This window comes from Echinops telfairi, unplaced genomic scaffold (genome assembly GCF_000313985.2).
Source record: "Echinops telfairi isolate 266 unplaced genomic scaffold, ASM31398v2 ScPeMD7_7468;HRSCAF=8506_0, whole genome shotgun sequence".
NCBI classification, from domain to species: domain Eukaryota; kingdom Metazoa; phylum Chordata; class Mammalia; order Afrosoricida; family Tenrecidae; genus Echinops; species Echinops telfairi.
The window spans coordinates 32,219,733-32,242,345 of record NW_022111369.1 but is presented as its reverse complement, the minus strand read 5'-3'; the positions used below and the strand labels follow the sequence as shown (position 1 = coordinate 32,242,345).

Genomic DNA, 22,613 nt, shown 5'->3' with positions numbered 1-22,613 from the left:
TGGGATGTTTTCGTGATGCACACTTTCTTTACATAAAACTCTCTCTTATACGTGAGTCGCCGTGGATTTTTTTCTCCAAAGTAACTAGACTAATACAGGTAGATAGAGTGAATTACAGGCAGAATAAATAATATAAAGTAAATTAAAGTGGCAAACACTTGAATGAGTGTGAAGAAACTGAAGCAATTAAAGAGGTCATCGGTGTCTAAATTAGGGCGAATGGATGCGTGGTATAATTTAAGGAGAAGGGAATTTATGTTATCGGTGACAGAGCATAACAATGAACCTTGAAGCACATCAGTAAACATAATAAAAACTACAGATCAGGTTTTGAAAATGTGGTGGCTTCACTGGTAAAACCAGGGGCAAGAACAGGCCATGTGAGGCTCCATTAAACAATCCTGCTAACGGTGATGATCAAAGGCTCCATTATAATTCCGACTACAGACTAAGCTCAAAGGAGACTAATTTGTGAAATGTTTACTTATTAGAAGTCCTCGATTGGATTCTCTAAATTGCAGAGAAGTTGCTTACTTCTTTCCTTCCTTTTTCCTTTCTTTTGCCGGATCGATCCTCACTCTAGACCTTAGTAACTTACGATCTCGGATGTGTGCTCGCAGTGTTAGCATCAGATTCTGTATTTTAGAACAATGAAGAGTTGACTCAAATGAACACTGTAATCTTTTTAAACCTTAAATGTATGGATCTATGAACTAATTTAATCTCTTATTGAATTATTGAGTCTCAAAATATATTCTCAGCACCCACCACAATGCCTGAAATGTGTGTATCACATGACAAGTTCTGAATGCAACCAAGTCAACAGCTAGTAAAACTTGAGACTTTTCAAATGTTCCCTCTTCAGTTAACCACCACATCCACTCCCAAAGCCAGTTGCTATGTATGTGTGCCCTACTGGCAATTACTCGGTTAACACACTTATTATTTTTAACTGGATCACTGCAATTTTAGTGTTCTCTCTGGCTCCAAACTAATCCCCTTCCAAACACTCTTCAAGAACGGGAAGAAGCCAGGGGTCAGAAAAACCTGGACTTGAACGCTAATTCCACAACTTCTTAGCTATGTGATTGTCAGCAACTAGCAAATGCCCTAACCTCGGTTCATATCTGTAAATTATAGATGCCGCATGAGAATTAAATGCTTGTAAAGAATGTAGCATAGTATCTGTTGCATATTAAGAATTCAATTGTTGTCATTAATTGCAGCCCAATTGATTCTGATTCATGCTGACTCCACGTGTGTAGAGTCAAATTGCTCCATAGACGCCCACCTCCTAACTTCTCAGAAGCACATCCCCAGGCCTGTGTTCAAAGGTGGCTCTGAGTGGGCTCCCCAGCAACCTCTCCTCGGGATTCAAGCACGAAATTGTTTTCACCAATCAGGTACTCCAAGAACTCGATAAATGCTAGAGAATATTTTGAGAGACAAATTCCATAAAGACTTGAGCAGGCATTTCACAAAAGAAGGAAACTCAAATGGCTGGTAATTTTAAAATGATGATTCTTCATAACTAAAATGATCATTCTCAGAGACATGCAAGCGAATGTTTCTGTTAGTACAACGATGCAGCCACCTGGTTGACCGAACCGTAAAAATCGTCAAGGCCATCAAGTCCATGCGGACTCAGAGTGACTCTTTAGGTCAAGGTAGAACTGCCCCTGTGAGTTTCCAAGACTGTAACTGTTTACGGGAGTAGAAAGTCCCTTCTTTCTCCTGCTGGGGGTCTAGAACTGCCCATCACCCGAATTTCAGCCCAATGAATAACCACTATGCCACTAGGAGCCCTGGTGGCGTACTGATTACGAATTGGTTGTGATCAGCAAGGTTGGCAGTTCCAATCACCAGCAGCTCCACAGGAAAGAGACTGAACTTTCTACTCCTCTAAAAAGTCAGTCTCAGAGATACACCAGGTTCCCTATGAGGCAGTGAGTTCGGTTCTTTTGGTGACAATATAAGTTGGGACAACCAATTAGAGAATTATTTCAGCATCATTAGTAAAACAGGAGTCCTGTGAGGACAAACCTAAACCTCAGCAATTCCTTTCCTCAACGTGAATCCTAAACAGGTTTTCGTACATATACATAAGAATCTCTCAGCAATAATATTTATGTTAACATAAGAAGTATCATATAAAGAGCCCAAATCAACAAAAGGTTGGATAAGTAAAGGTTGCTATCCTAATAGAGTAGAATATAATATAACCTTAGTGAATAAACTAAATTGACTATTCATGCTTCAACATGGAAGAACCTCACACACATTTTTTTTAATGAAATAATCAGGTGAGAATACATACTTTTGAAAAGGGAAAATATGCAGAATGAGACTCCAGATTTTCATGGACTCCAGACTTTCCGGAGCCTTGGAAGCTGGCTTGTCCCTGGAACTATCACCCCAGGTAGCTTTTACACCCTCAACGGAAAATATCCCCTGAAGTCTTCTAACAAATAAATAAAATCCAAACACACTACGTTGACCTAAAACATCGTGATTTGTCTGCTGTTCAATTTCATCCCTTCCACGCCCCCGTTTGCTGCTGCCATAGCACCTAGAGTCCCCAAACATCATGTGCTCAGTCCATTCCCTCTGTACTGAGTCCTCTTTTCTTCAGGCCAGCTTCTTACTATTCTTCACAGGCCCCTAAAATATTGCTTCCTCTAGGAAGTTGTCCTTGGTAAAGCCCCACCTCGACCTGGGTGGAGTCTCCTCTGCCGTGCTTCCCTTAGTCTCCACACTTCTTCGCACTTTATTAGTACTACCCTGTTTAGGATATATCGACCCCATTTAATAGTACATTTTATTATACAGACCACCCACTTTGTAGATCCAAAGTTCCCTTTAGACAGGGGGGGTGCCTTTCATCTATCCCTAAAGGTATACATGATAGCTACATTGTGGGCTCTTAAAAAAGGTTTACTTAATAAATTATTTATATTACAGTCAACCTATTTTATTTTCCTAATCGCATAATGTGACATGAAGCTCAGAGTATTAGCTTCAGCCATACAAAACCAATATTATTTTAGGTAAGAAATGGTTGCCTATTGGTAATTCCATATGATTCACCCTTGATAACAAATATTCATTGACTATTTTGATTAAGCATGGCATTGGGATGACTGTGAGAACTGCTTTGTCGGTATAAGGGTAGGTAGACTGCAATAAAACCTATGAGGTGAAATAACCATAGGATTAATTAGCAGTTAATACAGATTCCATAAAATGCAGTGTTCTCCATTTATAGGCTATGTATTAACTCACAGGCAGCCAACCTACCCAGAGCTGCATAAACCACTAGGTAAATGAGAGATAGTGATCACTAGTTCAAAGCAGCTCCATTTGGGGACTTACAAGCATCCTTGTCATACCTTATTTCTCAAAGATGTTATTTAACAGATTTTCACTCATTTACCTCTGCTGGAATCTATTGATCATTGACTATAAAGCATCCAGCATTAGATTTTAAAAGATACTTTGCTTGAGTTTGCTGATATTTGTACATGATAATAAGTTTTCAAATATTTTCCCACAAGGCAGGACAACTGAATCTATTTTTAATAAAGTTTTTCATTTTCTAAAATACTTTTTTGGGGGGCTCTTACATCTCTTATCACAATCCATACATTCTTCCAATGTGTCAAGCACATTTGCACATATGCTGCCATCATCATTTTCAAAAAAATTCTCTTCCCACTTGAGCTCCTGATTTCAGCTCCCCATTTCTTCCCCTTCCCTCCCCCGCCTACCCTCCCTCACAAACTCTTGATAAGTTTTTCCATCTCTTACATTGTCCTCCATCGCCCCTCACCCACTTTTCCTTTATTCATCCCCCTGGGAGGGAGTTATAGGTTGATCATTGTGAATAAAGTTTTTCTTAAGTAAAAGGATTTCTAAGCTAAATTGTCCATAAATCATGTTTTCAACGAGTGTGATGTGCTTTCTCTTCCCTTATTTTCAAAGATTTAACTGCTTTGTAAAACATACACACTATTTTAGAAGGAAGTGGCATCATAAGTTTACCCAGAACCAATTATTCTATTAGAAGAGTAAATCAATAAAATATAGACGTATGGTGCAAGTAATAAAAGCCACTAAAAATCCTATTACTCTGTCATATGAAATTATTGATTACAGCCATCCTACCTCTAGCATAGAGTAGAATCGTCCAGGATAGTGGCATCCTGGTGTTTTGCATTCCATCTTTGCATCTCAAGACCTAACACTATTGTATGCAGTCATGGGAGCACTATATCTATTCAAGATCCCGCCCTACTGGTTTCCACTCCTTTGGTTGATATTCTTTATAAACAAGTTTCTTCAGATCCAAACACTTAAATCACATGAAGTACTTAAATTGGATACAGAAATCAAACATTCTTTGTTCCCCAAATTTAAAAAACATTGAAAATTTTCACTCACCACTGCTTGTATCGTGTCTCATCTATAGGAAATGGATCTAATTCAGTAGCTCCTGGCATGAGTTACCACACCGAAAATTGAAGGTGGTCCTGCAGTTGGTGCCTCTCACACTAGCCTGAAACCAAGGTCCAAAGACACATGAGTTTGGTCATAAGTTTTAAACTAGAAGTCCACCTGCATTTATTAAGCAAAGTACTAAATCAAAATTGATGCAATAAGGGAAAAGGTTAAAATATCCTCAAGGTAGTTAATTCTGTTCAGAATTTATCACAAGCACATAAACTGTTCTGCTATCAACACCAAACAACTCAATATTTTAAAATCAGATCATAAACCCAATTAGTAATTGCTATATTGGTTGATATATTTGGTTTTCTGGTGTAAAGCATCCCTACTTTAATTCAACTGGGGAAGCTCCACTGTCCCATATGTTTACATATGTATGTTTACATATTCTACTTTTAATGTAAAATTGCATTAGAACAAGAAGTTGAGGAGGAAACTTTTGAAAACCTCTCAAGCCTATGAAATGAAGCGAAAGTGAAGCTGGTAGGAAGCTAGAAAGGACCCTGTATTTACTGTCTTTCATAACATGATCTAGTTCCAAATCTGCTTGCCAACCTTGTCCTCTAGAACTATGCTGCAGGTGGCCTCTTTAAAATGCTGATGAGCAAGAATGTCATGTTGAGGTCTGAAGTGCACATGATCCAAGTCATGGTACTTGGATCACCTCATATGAATGTAAAAGTTGGACAATGAATAAGAAAATCTAAAGAAAAAAAATTGATGCATTTGAATTGTGGTGCAAAAAAAAAAAAAGTGACAGTACCATGGGCTGCCAGAAGAACAAACCAATCTGTCTGGGAAGAGGTACAGCCAGTACTTCCTTAGAAGCAAGCACGGCCAGGCTTGAGCCTACGTGTTAGGAAAGAACAGTCCCTAGAGAAAGACACGCACGCTTGTCAAAGTAGAGAGTGAAAAAGATGAACACCCTCCACAAGGTGCACTGCCACAGTGGATACAACAATGAGCTCAAACATGAGAACAATTGTGAAGAAGGAACCGGCCAGGCAGTGTTTCCATCTGCTGCACATAAGGTCGCTATGCGTCAGAACAGACGCCAAGGCACCTAACACCAGTATGCCAGTTTCCAATGTCCTGTTTCCACTGTAAAGCCATGATTCTGATTTCTGGCTTCGAAAGTATATTTACCATACCCAAATAAAACCCCACTCTGCATCAAATAAGGGGTCATGGTGATTCAGTAGGTTGGTTGAAGCCCACCAGATGATCCTCAGGAGAAGGTTGAGGTTGTAGGCTCCCACCTAGATTCATGGTATCAGAAATTCAATTCTGTCCTATAGAGTTGTTGTCAGTCAAAATCAACTCAATGTCAGAGGGTTTGGTTTAGGTTTTACTGCAGATTATAGTCTAGCTACTGAGCAAGGGCTTATAACTGCTGCTAGGTATACCTTCCCCTTTGCCTCCCCCACTCTCATCCCTATATTGCCTTCAGTCTCATCTACCATCAGATCAGTGGAGGTGATTTCTTTATCTTCTGATTTTTTAGTGCACTTAATATCAACACACCAAAATCACTCCTTAATTAGAAACTGTCTTTATGGTTATTGAAGCTTTTGTGCATCTTAATTCCCCAAGTGATGGTAAGTTCCCCATTGCAGAATTGTAGGGTTATAAGTCTCACTCTCCCATCCCACTTTGCAACAAATATATACATGGGAGCTACTCATTCAATATTTAATAATATTATTAAATAATATTTATTTAATACTCCATGCTGGAGGGAATCCCTGGGTGGTGCAAATGGATACGCATGGAGCGACTACTGGGAAGATTGATGGTTCAAACCAACTTGGAGCATCTCAGAAGAAAGTCCCGATGAACTGCTTTCAAAGAGTCACAGTTGTGAAAACCACGCAGAGTGCAATTCTGCTCTGAAACACCTGGGTCACTGAGTTGAAACTAACTCCGTGGTTTGGTGTGCTTTACTACAAGTAGACCTGGCAGCACAGTGGATTAGCCCCTTGGGCTGTTAACCACGAAGTCAGCAGTTCAAACCTTGACCAGCGTTCTGCAGGAAAAAGATGAGGCTTTCTCCTGTAAAGATGCAGCCAAAGGACTATTGTAATCTGCCCTATAACGTCGCCAAGCATCAGAATTGACTTGAAGGCACTGAAGGAAGATGACATGTCAGACTGGCACCATCAGTCTCTGACAGAGATTCCACGTCAGTGGATAGCAGTACACGGTGTTGGAATTGCGGTGCTGGAGAAGAATATTGAAAGCAACCATGGACTACCAAAAGAACAAATAAATCTGTCTTGGAAGAAGTACAGCCATAATGCTCCTTAGAGGCAAGGATGGTGAGATTTTGTCTCCCGTACCTTAGTCATATTCTCAAGAGAGATCAGGCACTGGAGAAGAACACCATGCTTGGTAAATTAAAACAAGAACAACAAAAACCTCACTGCCATTGACTCGATGCCGACTCATGGAGACTCTATAGGACAGAGTAGAACTGCCCCTGTGAGTGCTGAGATTATAACTGTTTACAGCAGTAGAAATCCCCAGTAAAGTAAGATGGCCGTGAAAAACAGGAAGGCCCTCACAAAGACGGATGGACACAGTGACTGCATCAATAGGCATCAAACATAAGAACAATTGTGAGGATGGCACAGGACTGGGCAGTGCTTCATTCTGTTATGCACAGGGTTCCCGAGAGTGGAAACCAACCCAATGACATTGAACAACAACAACAGCACCTGCTGCCACCTAGTCAACTCTGAGAATGCTGCTCCCACAGGGTTTTCAACGACTGCATTTTTGGAAGTAGATTTCTAGGCCTTTTTTTCCCAAGGACCCTTTAGTTGGATTTGAACCTCCAACCCTTCACATATCAGCCAAGCACCTTACTCATGTGTCCTCCCCAAAGTTATTCCAGTGGTAGATAGAGATAACTGATGAGGCAATTATCATAAAGTGTGATACGTGCTGTGGTGGAGGAAGTACGGACCTGATTAAACATTGCCAAATAAACTGACCTAGGGGCTTTACTTCACTGTGGATGCTTTCATGTCCTATTTCCAATTTAAGAGAAGCCGACGATTGCTTAAAGCAACCCATTTTCAGGAAGCACACAGAACACTGGGGCAGGTTCACATCAATAAACCAGGAGGCAGTTTTACTTCTATGAAGACAAGCCACCAAGATGACACCCAATACTTTTCATTCACTGCTGTTTTCTTTCTGCTGCTCACCACACACACACACACACACACACACACACACAGTGCAAAAAATATTGCTTCTCCCTGATCAGGCCACTCCGCAAATGCCTGCCTGTCCTGCAGGGTAGCTGTGCCTTAGATCCAGCACACCACACAGGGCTTTAGAGCCTCAGTGGTTAGGAGTGCTTCTCCGTAGCCATGAGTCACTGTTTTCCATTCAAACCTTTCACTCCCATTCCTAAAGACGCTATCTCGGTAATCCTCTGAGTTTACATCTCACAGGCACCCTGGACAAGAACAGAAAGAAAGGTCAGAGTGACTTGTTAGGGATCCCCAACATCAGTTGAACTACACAATCCTTGACAAATAAGCATAAGTCAGAGCCGCCTTTTCAAACCTAAAATGTTTCTGGTGAAGGATCTTTCATATCACTTGGGGATTCCGCTCAGAGCAGAGTTTCTGCCAAGATTCATATTAAGAAACAAAGCTTCCCTCCATGAAATACAGGGGGTTGAAATAGTCCCCCAAATATACAGATTTTAACATTGTCCCTTTATTGGTCTCAATTTGCTCAAGAAAATAATATTTAACCAAACTGAAAAACCTTACTCAAAACCTGGATGGCTCTGTGATGACAATACGTACAAAGAGGTACATTTCTGAAAACCTGGGCTCTGGTTCTAAGTTACGTTTTCTCTTTCAAACAATCAATATGCAGCCTGATATTTTATCTGAATCAGCACTACTGTGTCTCAACTCAGACTTATGTAATACACTAAAGGCATCTACTATGCCAAAGAAACAAAATGGATTAGGGGCTTCTCTCCCAATAAGCCTTTCTTCCATCCCAAGAGTCTAAAGGCAGAACTTTTTCTCGGTACCACAGCACAAGGTGGAATAGATGCATGTGTAATATATGCATGTGCTAGCTTGCAGCAAACAGCATTGTACTCCATTCCTGTCATTGCTGGATACTTGTGTGTGCAAACCCCCCCCCCCTTTTTTTAACATTAAGATTGCAATCTCCAACCAAAAGCTTAAAAGAGGCTATAAAAGGGGCAGTGGAGAAAGCCTTTTAAATGTTATTTTGTTTACTTGTTGGTCCAATTGAAGGACATCTCTCTTGGGTTGAGCCCATTTATTCTGATAAGCAACCAAGCAATCTTTTGAGTCAAACCCAGCAATAATTTCACTGAAAGTCCTTTAGCTACAAACGTGATCTGAAACCAGGACGAGAGCAGGAAGGAAAAGCATCTGCCAGTGCGTTTAGCAAACAAACAAGCAAAACCAAACAAAAAACATCTCTTGGCTTTTCATCTTTTACCATCAGTCGAAAAAGACTTTGTAACTAAGCTTCCATCCAAAAAAGAACAGATTCATTGACACGGAGCCACAGTAAAATAAATATATCTGTGCCCCTAAACATGGTAGGCCTTTCCCATTTATTTTAGGTTAAGCAGATTCATTTTGTTTATCATTGTCATACAGGAAATACTGGCAAGGAAAACCCTACGAATCCCTCTGTCAATATAAAACATACATGCACGTTCTAGCTTCCTAGGTCAACTCGCAGTTCATGCTAACTTGAAAAACATTGACCACGTACTGTGCAACCATTGAACACTAGTAGCTGCAGACATACCAGACAATGACAGCAAAAACACATCCGGTCCCTCTGGGATCTGTTCATCAACATCTCTTTCCAGCATGGCAAATACACTCCTCCCAGCAGCAGACGCTGCTCTGGGGCCAGCAAGCAGGAAGCTGGAGGCAGTTGATTTTCCCCCTCTACGTGTTAATTTCTGACTGCCTCCCCATCAGGAATCTTTTCACAGCAACTGCAAAGATTTTGTAAGGACAGGAGCCCAGTAAAATTAAAGATACACTTTGCTACAGGAGGAGGGAGGGTTATGCAAATGAGGAAGCATCAAGGGTCTTTTAATATCTAAGGTCATACCACCTTTGTCATCTGATGTGCCCTGTCCCATGGTAAGAAAAAGAAAGAGGAGCTTGCTGCAAGGGATACAAGAAGTGAATCCAGTACTTGATCTTCATTTGAGGACTAAGATCAAAGAAGAGAAGGGGGATTCTTACCAGGGGCAGCAGGACTGCTGTAGCTCCAAACTATGCCGCCCCTGTAACCCAAAGACGCCAAAGTGACCTGGGAGCTGTGGGCTCATTCGTGGGCATTACTATCTGTAGTTACACAGATGCTCATCTCAGGTAGGAAATGTGCAGAAGCATCTCTCAGAGGATGGGTCGTTCCTGCAACCATTTTCAGTGTGTTGATCAGCATTCTATGAGACTTTCCAGGGTCCCACAACCAGCAGAAAAGGAATGGAAACAAAAATTGGACCTTGGGTTGCCAATGTCGGGCACAATTAGACCTATGTTCCTTTCATCTGAACTGTGACCTGCCCCGTATGACTTAGCCTGCGTCGTTACAGTTTGCTTGTTTGTTTCCCATGAAAGTTATTGTCAACACAGCAGAAGGACTGCTGTAAGACACTGTGAGGCTTTGCAGCAAAAGCAGTCCATGTAAACAACCTTGTGATTGCTCCAGAGCAGACTGTCATGGGATAAGCCAATCTTCGGCTACCCCTTAACTGCAGTACCCTGAGAAGTATCTTTTCTTTAAGAGGGCAAAAACAGAGACACTTCTCTGATTTAAATGTAGGAACACATTTAAAAAAAAAGAAAAATATACATTTTTTTAAAATGTCTATCACCTGGATTTGTTTGAAGATGTTTCCAGCAAGTTATATTTATTTTGTGGTACATGCAAATAGATTTGATAAGCATACTGACATGCACCCTTTATATAATATATCTGTTTCCTTTTTGCAAAAGGAGCTCTGACATTTCTAGGGGACACAGTATCCCAGCATAGAATAGCTGGGAACCTTGCCATTAAAAAAAAAACAACGGTGCCTGCTGTGACTAGAGGTTCACTTTCTTAAAGGGTCCCTCACCTACAGGACTGCAGTGCCCATTTGTTTCTCTTCATTCTAACCTGATTCCTGTTCTCTTGTGTTCTTGCTTCAGCCCAAATTAAGCCTAGCGTCTCTCGACATGAGTAATGCCATTCAATTGGCAGCTATAATATATGGAAATATCATTCTCTACTAAAAGATGTAAACATATCCCATACTGTTTATTTACATGACACCTCTCAAGAAATAAACATACATACATACTTAAAAGCATTGTTTTTAATTTCCTATATCATTTCCCATATCATTTCTCAGAAATGGGACTGAGGCCAGCACTTCTAACAAACACAGCTGTTTCTCTCTCTCTCTCCCTTTCCCTCCCCCCACCCACCTCCTTCTTCTCCCCTTGTTTCTCTCCCAGCTTCTGTAGCTTTACATTGGTCTAAAACCCCTGGCCACAATAAGAATGCTCCCTCTCACCCTTTGCCGCCCCTCACTCCAAACATCAAGGTTGCAACACGCCCAAGTCTGGAAAAAGAACGATTCACGCTCGAAGGCAAAGGCTGGTGGCTTCTTGTCTCGAGATAGTTTTCTTCATTAACCTGCTTTTCTCCCCATCTCTCTCCCTTCTCCCATCACTCGCTCTCCTGCCCCACCAGGAGCAATCACATCGCCATCACTCCCACCCGCCCTCCAAAAACAGGTCCAACCCAGAATGAGCAAAACCACCTACCATTCCGTGACTGAGAACTACGATCCTGATCCGGCCGTGTTTGCCCCCAAAATCCTCCCTACTTGTCTTTCATTAACCACATTCCGAACTCTAATAAGGAAGAAATTCTTTGGAGGTGGGGATATTGCTTTAAATTAATAATGGATAGGTAATTACCGAGAAAATTCCTTCGTAAAAGTCACTCAAAGCCCCCTAGAAATTGAGGGGCCAGGAGGAAAAAAGGGAAATTGTGAAAAACGCAAAAGGAAAAGGTAAAAGGTAAACCAATAACCAGCACCACCCACTCCCATAAAAAGGAAACGAGAAAGGGAGATTTTAGCGGAAGAAGTCGAGCGCCTTGCTGAATCACCCTCTTTCACTGCCGGGAAACCATTGTGCAGCGTGATGCTGCCTGTACCATTGTGGAACCTACCAGAGGAGACGGACGGAGGGCTTGGGGACTGGGGTTGCTATAGCAACCAAAAGGAGCACACATGACGTCAAAGCCCAGAGAGGTCTAGGGAGGGGTAGGAGGCGGAAAAGGAAAGCGGAAAAAGTCCAAGTGCGGCGACTGTGCTGTGTTCTCCAGTGGGATGGAGCTAGGCAGAGCGTGAAGGAGGAGCGTGCGTGGACAGCCAGCCGGGTCGGCAGCTAAGTGGTCCCACCGCCGGGGAGACTCCCCAGGATGCAGCTCCGGCCGCTGGCACAGGCAGCTCAAACCATCCCTGGAAACGCATGCCGCCTGCGTCCACAACCGCAGCTTTTCACAAGTAACCACACGGGAGAAGGATGCTAGGGCTAAAGACACGCAAAATACTCAAATTGCCCCCAGAAAAGTGAGCCTCTGGGTCCCTCCTGGAGGGCAGAGGTTCACGGTAAGTTCTATTCCTATCCTGTGTCCTTCTTTTACATTGAATTCCTGAAAAATAACCGCCAAGTCAAAGCTCAACAAGCTGTAGTGCTTTGTGCAAATAAATCACATTATACCGTGTGTGTGTGTGTGTGTGTGTGTGTGTGTGTGTGTGTGTGCGCGCGCGCGCGCAAATCCCACAACCCTCTGGAGGGTTTCTTTCCTAAGCGCACTATACTCCTTAAAGATGCACAGAATGAAATTTGAATGTACAATAAAACCACGGGTAATTTGAGTTGACAAATTGGGGTTCTTTTTATTTTCTTAATTGCAGATAATCCTCTAGACTTTTTAAAATTGCAGATAATAATGCAAATTGCATACAACTTTGGGGTAATATCTCCCTTTTATTTAATGAGTTTGTCCTGATTTTGGTGGTCAGAGTACTTCATTTAAATCACCATACAATTTTAACTTACATACACGCATACACACAAAAATAATAACAAAAGCAATGGCTAAATTCACTATAAAACAAAAGCGATGGATATATTTACTATTTTTTAAATCTATATTTTTTGAGTTTACAGATTTACCAAATTTTTCTTTTTCAAAAGTCTTTTTCACCAAAAGAAACTTTTCAGTGAACAGTTTAGGCATATATATTCTGTTGTCTTTAATGGTTATAAAGTATCAGAATGATACATTTTCAGGAAGTGTCTTAAAATATTGAATTATTTTTATTTCAACTGTTCAATTGCCTCATTGGCAAAAAAAAGTATAAAACCAACTTAATTATAATTATAATTCTTATAAGTGATAAAGTCATGAAATAGAAAATGGGACATCCCAAAGTTTGCATTTATAAAGGATGAGTTTTTTGCTTGGACAATGAAAGACTTTCCTGGGCATTTTTAGAGCCCATCCCACAGCATATACATGTCTCTTACACACTATATTGACTAGGAGACCAAAAAGCTCCAAAACTGAATGCCCTCCAGGTGATCCTGACTCAAAGCAATCCTATGGCACACGGAAGGACTGCCTTGTGCTTCTGAGTCTGCAACTCTGTAAAGGAACATGAGTAACCCGTTCTACCACCAGGACTTAGACCAGTACACAAGGAAAAGTAAATTCAACCCCACACTCTTGAAAGCAAGACATTCCATTGATTTATTCATTTGAAATTCTTCTTTCCAAGACTCACCCTTGATAACACCGACAGAATGCAGACTAGACTTAGACTAAAGAGGGTTTTATTGGGAAGAGCTTTGAAGATAGTTGAGGCAGTTAGATGCGTTCATCTCAACACAAAGTGTGAATGCAGAATCCCATAGCATCTCAGACTGGTTATCTTCTACACTTATTGTGTCATAATATTTTAGAATGGAAAAGCTCTTACAGCCGACAAAAAGAATGGAATAATTACAGAGAATTATCACTCACTCGTTGACATCAAGTCGATGCCGACTCGTAGTGACCTTATTGGACAGAGCAGAACTGTCCCTGTCGATTTCTGAGACTGTAACTCTTTAAGGGAATACAAAACTCCATCTTTCTCCCACAGAGTGGTTGGTGGTTTGGAACTGCTGACGTTGTGAGTCACATCCCAATTCAGAACCACTACACCAGCAGGGCTCCTAGCAGGTAATTATAATTAATCATAAATATTTACTGACCACATATCATTTGAGATGTATATATTTCATGGATCATAGTAGTGCACGTTAAATTAAAGGAAGAAGATATTCTTACAGAAGTTTGTCTAATGAGTGTAGCTATCTGTGCATAAACACACTGCTTGCAACAAACAATGTGTCAGGTTCAGTTGACTAGAGAAGCAAATCCAGAAACAGTCATACATGTGTAAGAAAGAACTTTATATCAATAAGTAATTATATATCAAGAAAACATCCAAGCCCAGTCCAACTCAAGTCCATAAGTCTGATAAAAGTCCCTAAGTCCCTCTTCAGACTCACGCAGCCACATGCAATCATGTCGAATGCAGGAATATCACAGGCCGGTGGGTGCAAAGACATGTGGATCCAATGGCAGTGGTAGCATCACAGGACTCTGACAGCTCCCAGAGTGGCTCACCAGCAGGAAGGTAAAGGCAGAGCGACAAGGGAAGGTTCCCAGAGTCCTCCTTATGAGAAGGCCACACCCAGAAGGAGGCACCATCAAACTGTGACCTGGTTGGCAGGCTAAACCCCACCTGTACGCTTTTATATATCTTCAAGTTGACATGAAATTATGTAGCTATCACACAAGTAATCCTAATCAGTTTCCCCACCCCACCTCTCTCTCTCTGTATGTATGTACATATATTCAGTTAAATATATATATTTATATATTTTAATATATATATTAAAAATATTCAATTAAAAATATTTTTCTTTTTTTTAAATCATTTTATTAGGGGTTTGTACAACTCCTATCAACTTTGTTGTGTTGTACTGAAAATGGAAATAGATAAGTGGATTAGGGTCACATTTTATTGAGGGTCTTAAATAAATTCTGGTTTTATCCAATAAAGAATGGCAATGATATAGGTGATATGCTTTTAAAATACCATGTGTGACATGATTAATTTTTCAATAGTTTTATTGACATTACTTTACATATTATATAATTTCTTTGACAACACAATAATTCAAAGTACACCAATTCCTTTTCAGTTTTCTTTATTTATAATCCAGTTTTCTCATCCAGTTGAAAGTACAATGGGTTGGCTTGGGTTGGGTGTAACTTGGTCCTCAAAGTGATGATATTTTTGCTTTTTATCACTTTAAAGAAGTATTTTTCGGCATATAGTGCCAATGCAATATGTCAATTGGTTTCTTAACTTCTGCTTCCATGACTGTTGATTGTGTGGATCCAAGTAAAATGAAATCCTAGACAATCTCAATCTTTTCTTCATTTTTCATGATGTTGCTGATTTGTCCAGTGGTGAGAATTTTGGTTTTCTTTATGGGGAATCGTAATTTATACTGAAGGCTGTAGTCTTTAATCTTCATCAGTAAGAGGTTCATGACCTCTTCACTTTCAGGGGGCATAGTTGTATCATCTGTGTATCCCAGGCTATTAATGAGCTTTCCTTCAATACTGATGCCACATTCTTCATATAATCCAGCCTTTCTGATTATTTGCTCAGCACACAAATTAAATGGATATGATGAAAGGCAACAACTCTGATGTACATCTCTTCTGACTTTAAGCTATTCACTATCCCCTTGTTCTGTTCAAATAACTGCCTCTGAGTCTGTGTTGTGTTTCCACGTGAGTGCATACAGGTGCTCTAGAATTCCCATTGTCAGTTATATTTTCCATAATTTACTTCCAATAGTCAATGAAGCACAGGTAAACATCTTCCTAGAATTCTCTGCTTTTACCAAGATCCATATGTGAACAGCAGTGATGTCCCGTGATCTACATATTCTTCCGATTCCAGCTTTATTTTTGGGAAATTCCCAGCTGATGTCCTATTGCAACAACCCTTTTCATCTTCAGCAAAAGTTTACTTACATATGATATTAAAGATACTGTCCAGTGATTTTCATATTCTGCTGAGTCACCTTTCTTTGGAATGGGTGCAAATATGGATTTCTTCCAGATGGTTGACCAGGTAACTGTCTTCCCAAATTCGTGGCACAGTTAAGGGAGCAACTTTAGTGCTACATCAGTTTATTGAAAGAGTTCAATTGATATAACTTAAAATCCTGGAACCTTGATGTTTTCCAAGTGCCTTCTGTGCAATTTGGACTTCTTCTTTCAATATCACTGGTTCTTAATCATATGCCACCTCCTCAAATGGTTGAACATCCACCAATTCTTTTTGGAACAGTGACTCCATGATTTCTTTCTATCTTCTATTAGTGTTTCTTGAATCATTCAATACTTTGCCCACAGAACCCTACAAAATTGCAACTGGAGTCAATTTGTATAACTGCCATTTATACTGTTAAATGTTTTGCAATAAATATGTTCTTGACCTTGAAAGATTCTACCATTCAACCTCTATAGAGTTATTTATGCTACCAAATCCATATTTTCTAGCGACCTATTCTTTTTTTCCCCTAATTTTCTTGTACCACTCATCAGTAATTATCAATATATCCTAATTATATATTTGATGAATTTCAGGCAGTACAATTATAAAAACTTTAATTTATTTATCTTTGGTATTGTAGTTGGTGCATACATTTGAGTAGTCATATTAACCAGTCTTCCTTGGAGGCATATGAACATTATCCTATCAGTGAAACATCATGCTACAAGTTGAATCTTGAAATATTCTTTATGACAATGAATTTTATACCATTTCCTTACTGGAAAGACAGACCATATGTTTGTCTGATTCAAAGTGGCCAATATCAATCCATTTCAGTTCACAAATGCCTGGGATTTTAATTTACATTTCACACCATCCATTTCATTTTGGCAACCTCCGATTTTCATAGATTTATACCTCATACATTCAACATTCTGATTATTCGTTAATATTTGCAGTTGTTTCTTTTTATTTTGAGTCATGCCAACTGCAGCAGATAAAAGTCCCAGATGGTTTACTCTGTCCACATCATTAAGATAAACTCTCCTTTCAGGAGGTGACTATCCTCGCTTGTATTTTGAGCGTCTTCCAACCGGAGGGGCTCACCCTCTATAGCAATAGCAAACAAATCTCTGCTGCTATTCATAAAGTGCCCATTGGCTAATTTTTCAGAAGTAGATCTCAAATTTCTTCTTCCTAGTCTGTCTTAGTCTGCAAACTCCGCTAAAACATGCCCACCATGGTGACCCTGCTGGTAAATGTAACACAGGTGGTATAACTTTCACCATAACACCAACACACCAGCCACCATAATATGAGAAACTGGAAGGTTTATCTATAGAAATTATAATACAATGTTATGACCTACTCCCTGAAGAAAGTGGTATGAAGCAGAACTGGCCTTCCAAATAGTAAATGACAAGGCACGCAGGAACAGTGCAACAGAAGGAACAGTGAGTGGGACCAAGGTGTTGTTTTGTTGGTGGGGTGGCCGTGGTTCTGACCCCACATGCAATAAAGTTAAACAGACCTTGTCCTCATAATGCTTTCTAAGTGTTAGCCCATTGTTGTAACCACTGTGTAAATCGGACTTGTTGGGGGTCTTCCTCTTTTTCATTTATCCTAGGTTTTACCAAACATGATGTCATATTCAGAGCCTGTTTTCTCAAGTTAATAGGTCCAAAGTATGTGGTATAAAGTCCTGCCATCTTTGCTTCTAAGAAGAATTCTGGCTACCCTTCATCCACTAGTTTTCTTGGTTCTACTGGCAGAACATGTCATGTTCTATTGCCTCCAACAATACCATAATTCAAAGGTATCAATTATCCTTTTGTCTTCCTCATTCAGTATCCAGATTTCACATACATAGGAGGTAATTAATCATAGCATAGTTTGGGTCAAGCATGAAGATGTCCTCAAAGTGACATTTTTGTCCTTTAACACTTTAAAGATGTACAATCTATTTGCCCAATGCTTTTAGTAACCAAAATTTTTGTCATCTGCATATTACAGGCTGATAATGAGTCTTCCTCCAATCCAGATGCTGTGTTCTTCTTCATATAATCCAGTTTCTTAAATATTTGCTCAACATACAGATAAAGTAAATATGTTGACAGGATACAACCCTGGTGCACAACTTTCCTGATTTTAATCTGCACAGTGTTGCCTAATTCTGTTTGAAAGACTGCTCTTAGCCTATGTAAAATATCCACATGATCAATATTGTGTTCTGAATTCCCATTCTCCACAATGTTATGCATAATTGTTATGATTCACACAGCAAAATGACTTCACCTAGCTAATGAGCACTGGAAACATCTTTCTCATTTCGGGTTTCAACACCACCATCACTTGTCTGCCACTTTCTGACGGCAGTTGTTTTCATATTGTTGTGGAGCTAGAAGTTATGCCGTGAGCATCTCAAATGCCGGCAGGGTCACCTATGGTGGACAGGTTTCAAGGGGGCTCCAAAACTTTGACTAGGAAGAAAGGAGAAAAAAAGCTTTTGATAAAAAGTTTTGAAAACGTTTTTTTCTCAGAGCAGGCTATCATCTTAACCTCCTCAGGAGAGACTCCTGTTGGCCCTGCCATCCGCCACCAATGTCTCTGTCACGGGACACTTTCAGAGTCAGTCCTGGTCTTGATCAATATGATATCGCTCTTAGGAGATTCCTTGCCTCATTTCTTCTCTCTCTGTTTCTTTTTCATACTTTCTTCCTTCTGCTTCTTCTACTGCTTCTCTTCCTTTTTCTTTCCGTCTCTTAAAAAAAGCCTTTGATGCTGCTTAAATATACAACTTCTTGTCAATTTCAAAGCATAGTCTTTACCAGCAAGCAGCCGCAAATTGACCAATCTTCTTCTGGTAGACCACAGACACTGCATTTGCATTGTAGATTATAACACACTTCATTTACATAGCCTTTTGACCAATTCTTGAAAAATGCATACCAACCACAGGTCAACCTAAAGCCGAGGACCAAACAAAAATTATAAACCAAGTCATATCAAACCAAGCATACCCAGAAAATGTCAATCAACTTTAGCAAAAATAAGAAACTCTAGGGTAGAAAATTAAGAAATGCTCTGATAGAAAAACAGGACAACAGTAATTCCTTGGGAGTTGGGAAGGAATTTCTCAACCTGTTTTTGTTTTTCCAAAGAAACAAGGCAAAAGGCAACCTAAAGGAACTTATTTCACATGTCAAGTGAATTCAGTTTCTGAACCCAAGTTTAAAAGGCATTAATGGGACTAGCAAGAGACCAGCCATTGCCCAAAGCTTCTGCTCTCAGGTCATGTAAACTTCGAACCCAATCTCCCAAGCAACAAGGCAGAGAGCCTGCCTAGGAAAGAGGAACCATATGTCTGCCCCGCTATTTGTACATCTCAAAAACCACTTCCACAAAGAAGACCTCAGCTCTGATGAGGTCAGTTTTTCAAGATGTGGGGAGAGGGGAAGGACCATTTAGTTGCTTCAAGAGAACATTATATTGGTAACCACAAATCAAAATATACTCGTACAAGAGTAATAATCAACACTTACTGGAAATTCAAGTCAATATGAGGGAAAATGTATATTCTACCCCACACCATCACTGCTACCATTGGTCTGTCAGTGTGTCATGCTGTAGTGGCTCGTGTGCTGCTGTGATGACACAAAGAACAACACTGGCATTAGAAACACCAGCAGATCACCCAAGGCGACTAGGTGTCAGCAGAGTTGGCTGTCCACTCCTGAGTAAATAGCACTGAAAACCTTATTAATAGCAACAGAACACTGTCAGATGCTGAAAAATTCCTAATTAACATGAGAACTTTGTCAGGTACAGTGTTAGAATATGAGCCTTCAGGTTGGGAGACACTCAACGTGTGGCTGAGCTTCGTACTCAAAGTAAAATGGGCCATACTGATGTGAATGAAGTAGAACTTTCAAGACTTTCATGTGCTGATGAGGTATGACTCAAAATGAGAGGAAACATAGAGTGGTAAAGGAGGTAACTAAGAGGCAAGAACAGTGGTTGGAAAATAGCAACTTAATGATAGAAATGAAGCTGCAATAGAATGTTTCAAGATCAACTCCTTCATTGTAAATACCTTTTCAACAACATAAATTGTGCCGACATATTTGGATTTCTGCAGATGGAGAAACTATATTGACAACATCTGTGGGAAGAGACAATGGAGAAGCTCAATCTCAGTAGCCAGAATGAGGCCAATATGGAACAGAGTACATATTGCTCATATGTAACCTCAAGATGAAGTTAAAGAAAATTAAGGCAAGTCCATGAGATTCACAATACACAACCTTTAGTCCATCCCACCTAAATTTCAAGAACATCTCAAAAACAGATCTGAAGCATTGAAACCTAATGACAAAAAGTCCTGATGAATTGTGGGAGAACATCAAGAACATTAGTCATGAAAAAAAATGACAGGAAAGAAAGAATAAGATCAAAATGTATGTCATAACTGGACTCTGAAACTTGCTCTTAACTGTAGAGTATTGAAGACAAATGGAAGAAATGGTTAAGTCAAAAAGCTGAAAAACTCCAGAAGACAAAGCCAAATATTATAATGACATATGCCAAGACCTAGAGTTAGAAAACTAAAAAGGAAGAGCGCACTCACTATATCTTAAGCTGAAAGAATTTAAGAAAAATAAATCAAGTCTTGAGTTTTATTATTGAAAGATTCTATGGTCAAAATATTGAACATTACAGGAAGCATCAAAAGATGATCGAGAACCATTGGTACTGATGTACGAAGTCTAAGCTGCACTGAAGGCATTAGCAAAGAACAAGGCTCTAGGGATTGATGGAATACCACTTGAAATGTTGCCATAAGCTGATGAAGCACTGGAAAAACTCATCTATGCCAAGACATTTGGAAGAAAGCCAGATTCAGAAGAGGACATTGTGGTAAACTGTGGGGCTAGAGGAGAATGTAATGCAGCTAAATCCTCTATGCTCATCCTTACTGGTCTAGAAAGCCAATCCGGTGGGGGAAGACCCTCGTGGTTATGAGGTATAAATAAATCTTAATATACATTCTCATGACTGAACATAGTCCTCCAATAACCCCCCATAAATGAACTGTGATAAAGGAGCTACCATAAAAGATATCTCATAGCTGCTTCTAGCTATTCCCTGTGCCTGGAGGTTATCTGTAGATAAGAGCAATCAGGTTTTATATCCCAATCCACCTTAAAATGTAGGACGCCCTCTTCCAATGTCTCTTGCTGATACTGATCACAGATTACTCCCCTGGGGAGGGCTCAGGGGCATTTGAGGTCAACAACCACTAGGTCAAGATGATGACTCACTTAATTGCTTGATGCCTGCTAATGATATCACCCATTGACAATGTACTATGTTTGCTGTGTGCAAGTATGCCTTTTGAAAGATCTGGAAGCCACATTATATATGCCCATTGGAAAATACATTCGCTCTCTTGCACTCGTCAGAGCCCCTCCGCCCTGCTGTCTCTGTCTTATTTTCCACAATCCTAAGTTGCTCCTGAGGACCTGTTCAAACACTGGGGATCCCGTTCCCCCATAGAACATCAGACAAAGAATATAATTGCTGATATGAGATGAATCTTGGCTGAAAGCAGAGAATACTAGACAGATGTTTACTTGGGTTTTGTTGAGTATGCAAAGGCATTGGACTGTATGGGTCTGTTAGGCTGGGTTGACCAGAGAAACTAATATATATATATAATATATATAATATTTATATACCCATTCATATATATGCATATATATAAGAGCTTTATATCAAGGAGTAATTGTATATTAAGAAAATATTCCAGCCTAGTCCAGATCAAGTCCATAAGTCTGATATTAGCTCAGAGTTCACTAGTCCATAAATCCTTCTCAGTCTCACACGGTCACCTACAATGATGCAAAATACTGTAAGATCACAGGCCAATGGGTGCAAAATCTTGAGGATCAGTGGCAGTGGAAGTATCTCCAGGGCTCTCACAGGTCTGAATGTGGCTCCATGTGGCTTGTCAACAGGAAGGTGAAGCTGAGAAATAGTGTGGCTCACTTCCAAGGAGAAAGAGAGGAAGCTCCCAGAATCCTCATGAGAAGACATGCCCACAATGAGACATCATCAGACTGTGTGACCTGATTGACAGACTAGACTCCACCCCTACACTTATTTATCAAGTTGGCATGAAATTATGTAGCTACTTCAATGGACCATAATAAACTATGGGTAGCCTTGAGAAGAATGAGTTTTCTTGAAGATGAGTGTGCACCTGACCTAAACCATGGTATTTTCCATTGTCTCATATGCATGCAAAGTTGGACATTGAATAAGGAGACTAAAGGAGAAACTATGATTTGCATTATGGTGCTGGTGAAGAAGGTTAGAAGTACTGTGCACTGTCAAACAAACAAGCAAACAAACAAACAAATCTGCTTTGGAAGAGGTACATCCAGAATCCTCCTTAGAAGCAAGGATGGTAAGACTTTGTCTTATGAAGTTTGGATGTGTTCTCAGCAGAGGACCTGGAAAAGGCCATCATGCTTTGTCAAGTAGAAGGGCGGAGAAAAAGAGAAAGTCTCTCAATGAGATGAATTGACACCGTGACTTGGCACCTAATAGCGTGTCGCTGCGAGTTGGAATCAAATTGCTGCCAGCAGGTCTGGTTTGAGTTTTATTCTCAGGTAACAGTGAAACCTGCGAAGGCAGGAAGTCAGAATAGCTGCCTTTTTTTCAAGGTCTCACAATTTTTCCATCTTTGACAGAGTGCAGTTACCATTTTCCCATAACACCGTGAAAGAATACACTTTTAAAAAAAAGGGAAAAAAGTCCTTTAAAAAGAAAAAAATTGGGCAAGAATGAAGAAAAAAAAAAAAACCCCAAGGAAAGA

At 40.1% G+C, this 22,613-nt stretch overlaps 1 protein-coding gene across 6 annotated transcripts in view; it reads right to left on the bottom strand.

Moving 5' to 3' along the window:
- The window catches only part of MAPK10 (mitogen-activated protein kinase 10), a 379,669-nt gene extending 367,912 nt beyond the window's left edge, over positions 1 to 11,757 (bottom strand). For 3 of the 6 annotated variants that reach the window (XM_045284091.1, XM_004703248.2, XM_004703251.2), the window contains exons 1-2: positions 11,355 to 11,757; positions 4,441 to 4,555 (exon numbers count right to left, since the gene is read on the bottom strand). The gene's annotated coding sequence lies outside the window, so the exon portion shown is untranslated. Of the gene's footprint in view, positions 1 to 4,440; positions 4,556 to 9,330; positions 9,474 to 11,101; positions 11,188 to 11,354 lie in introns of those variants that run through there. The other 3 variants (XM_045284095.1, XM_045284093.1, XM_045284092.1) reach the window with 3 other exon arrangements.
- Positions 11,758 to 22,613: the final 10,856 nt, after the last annotated feature.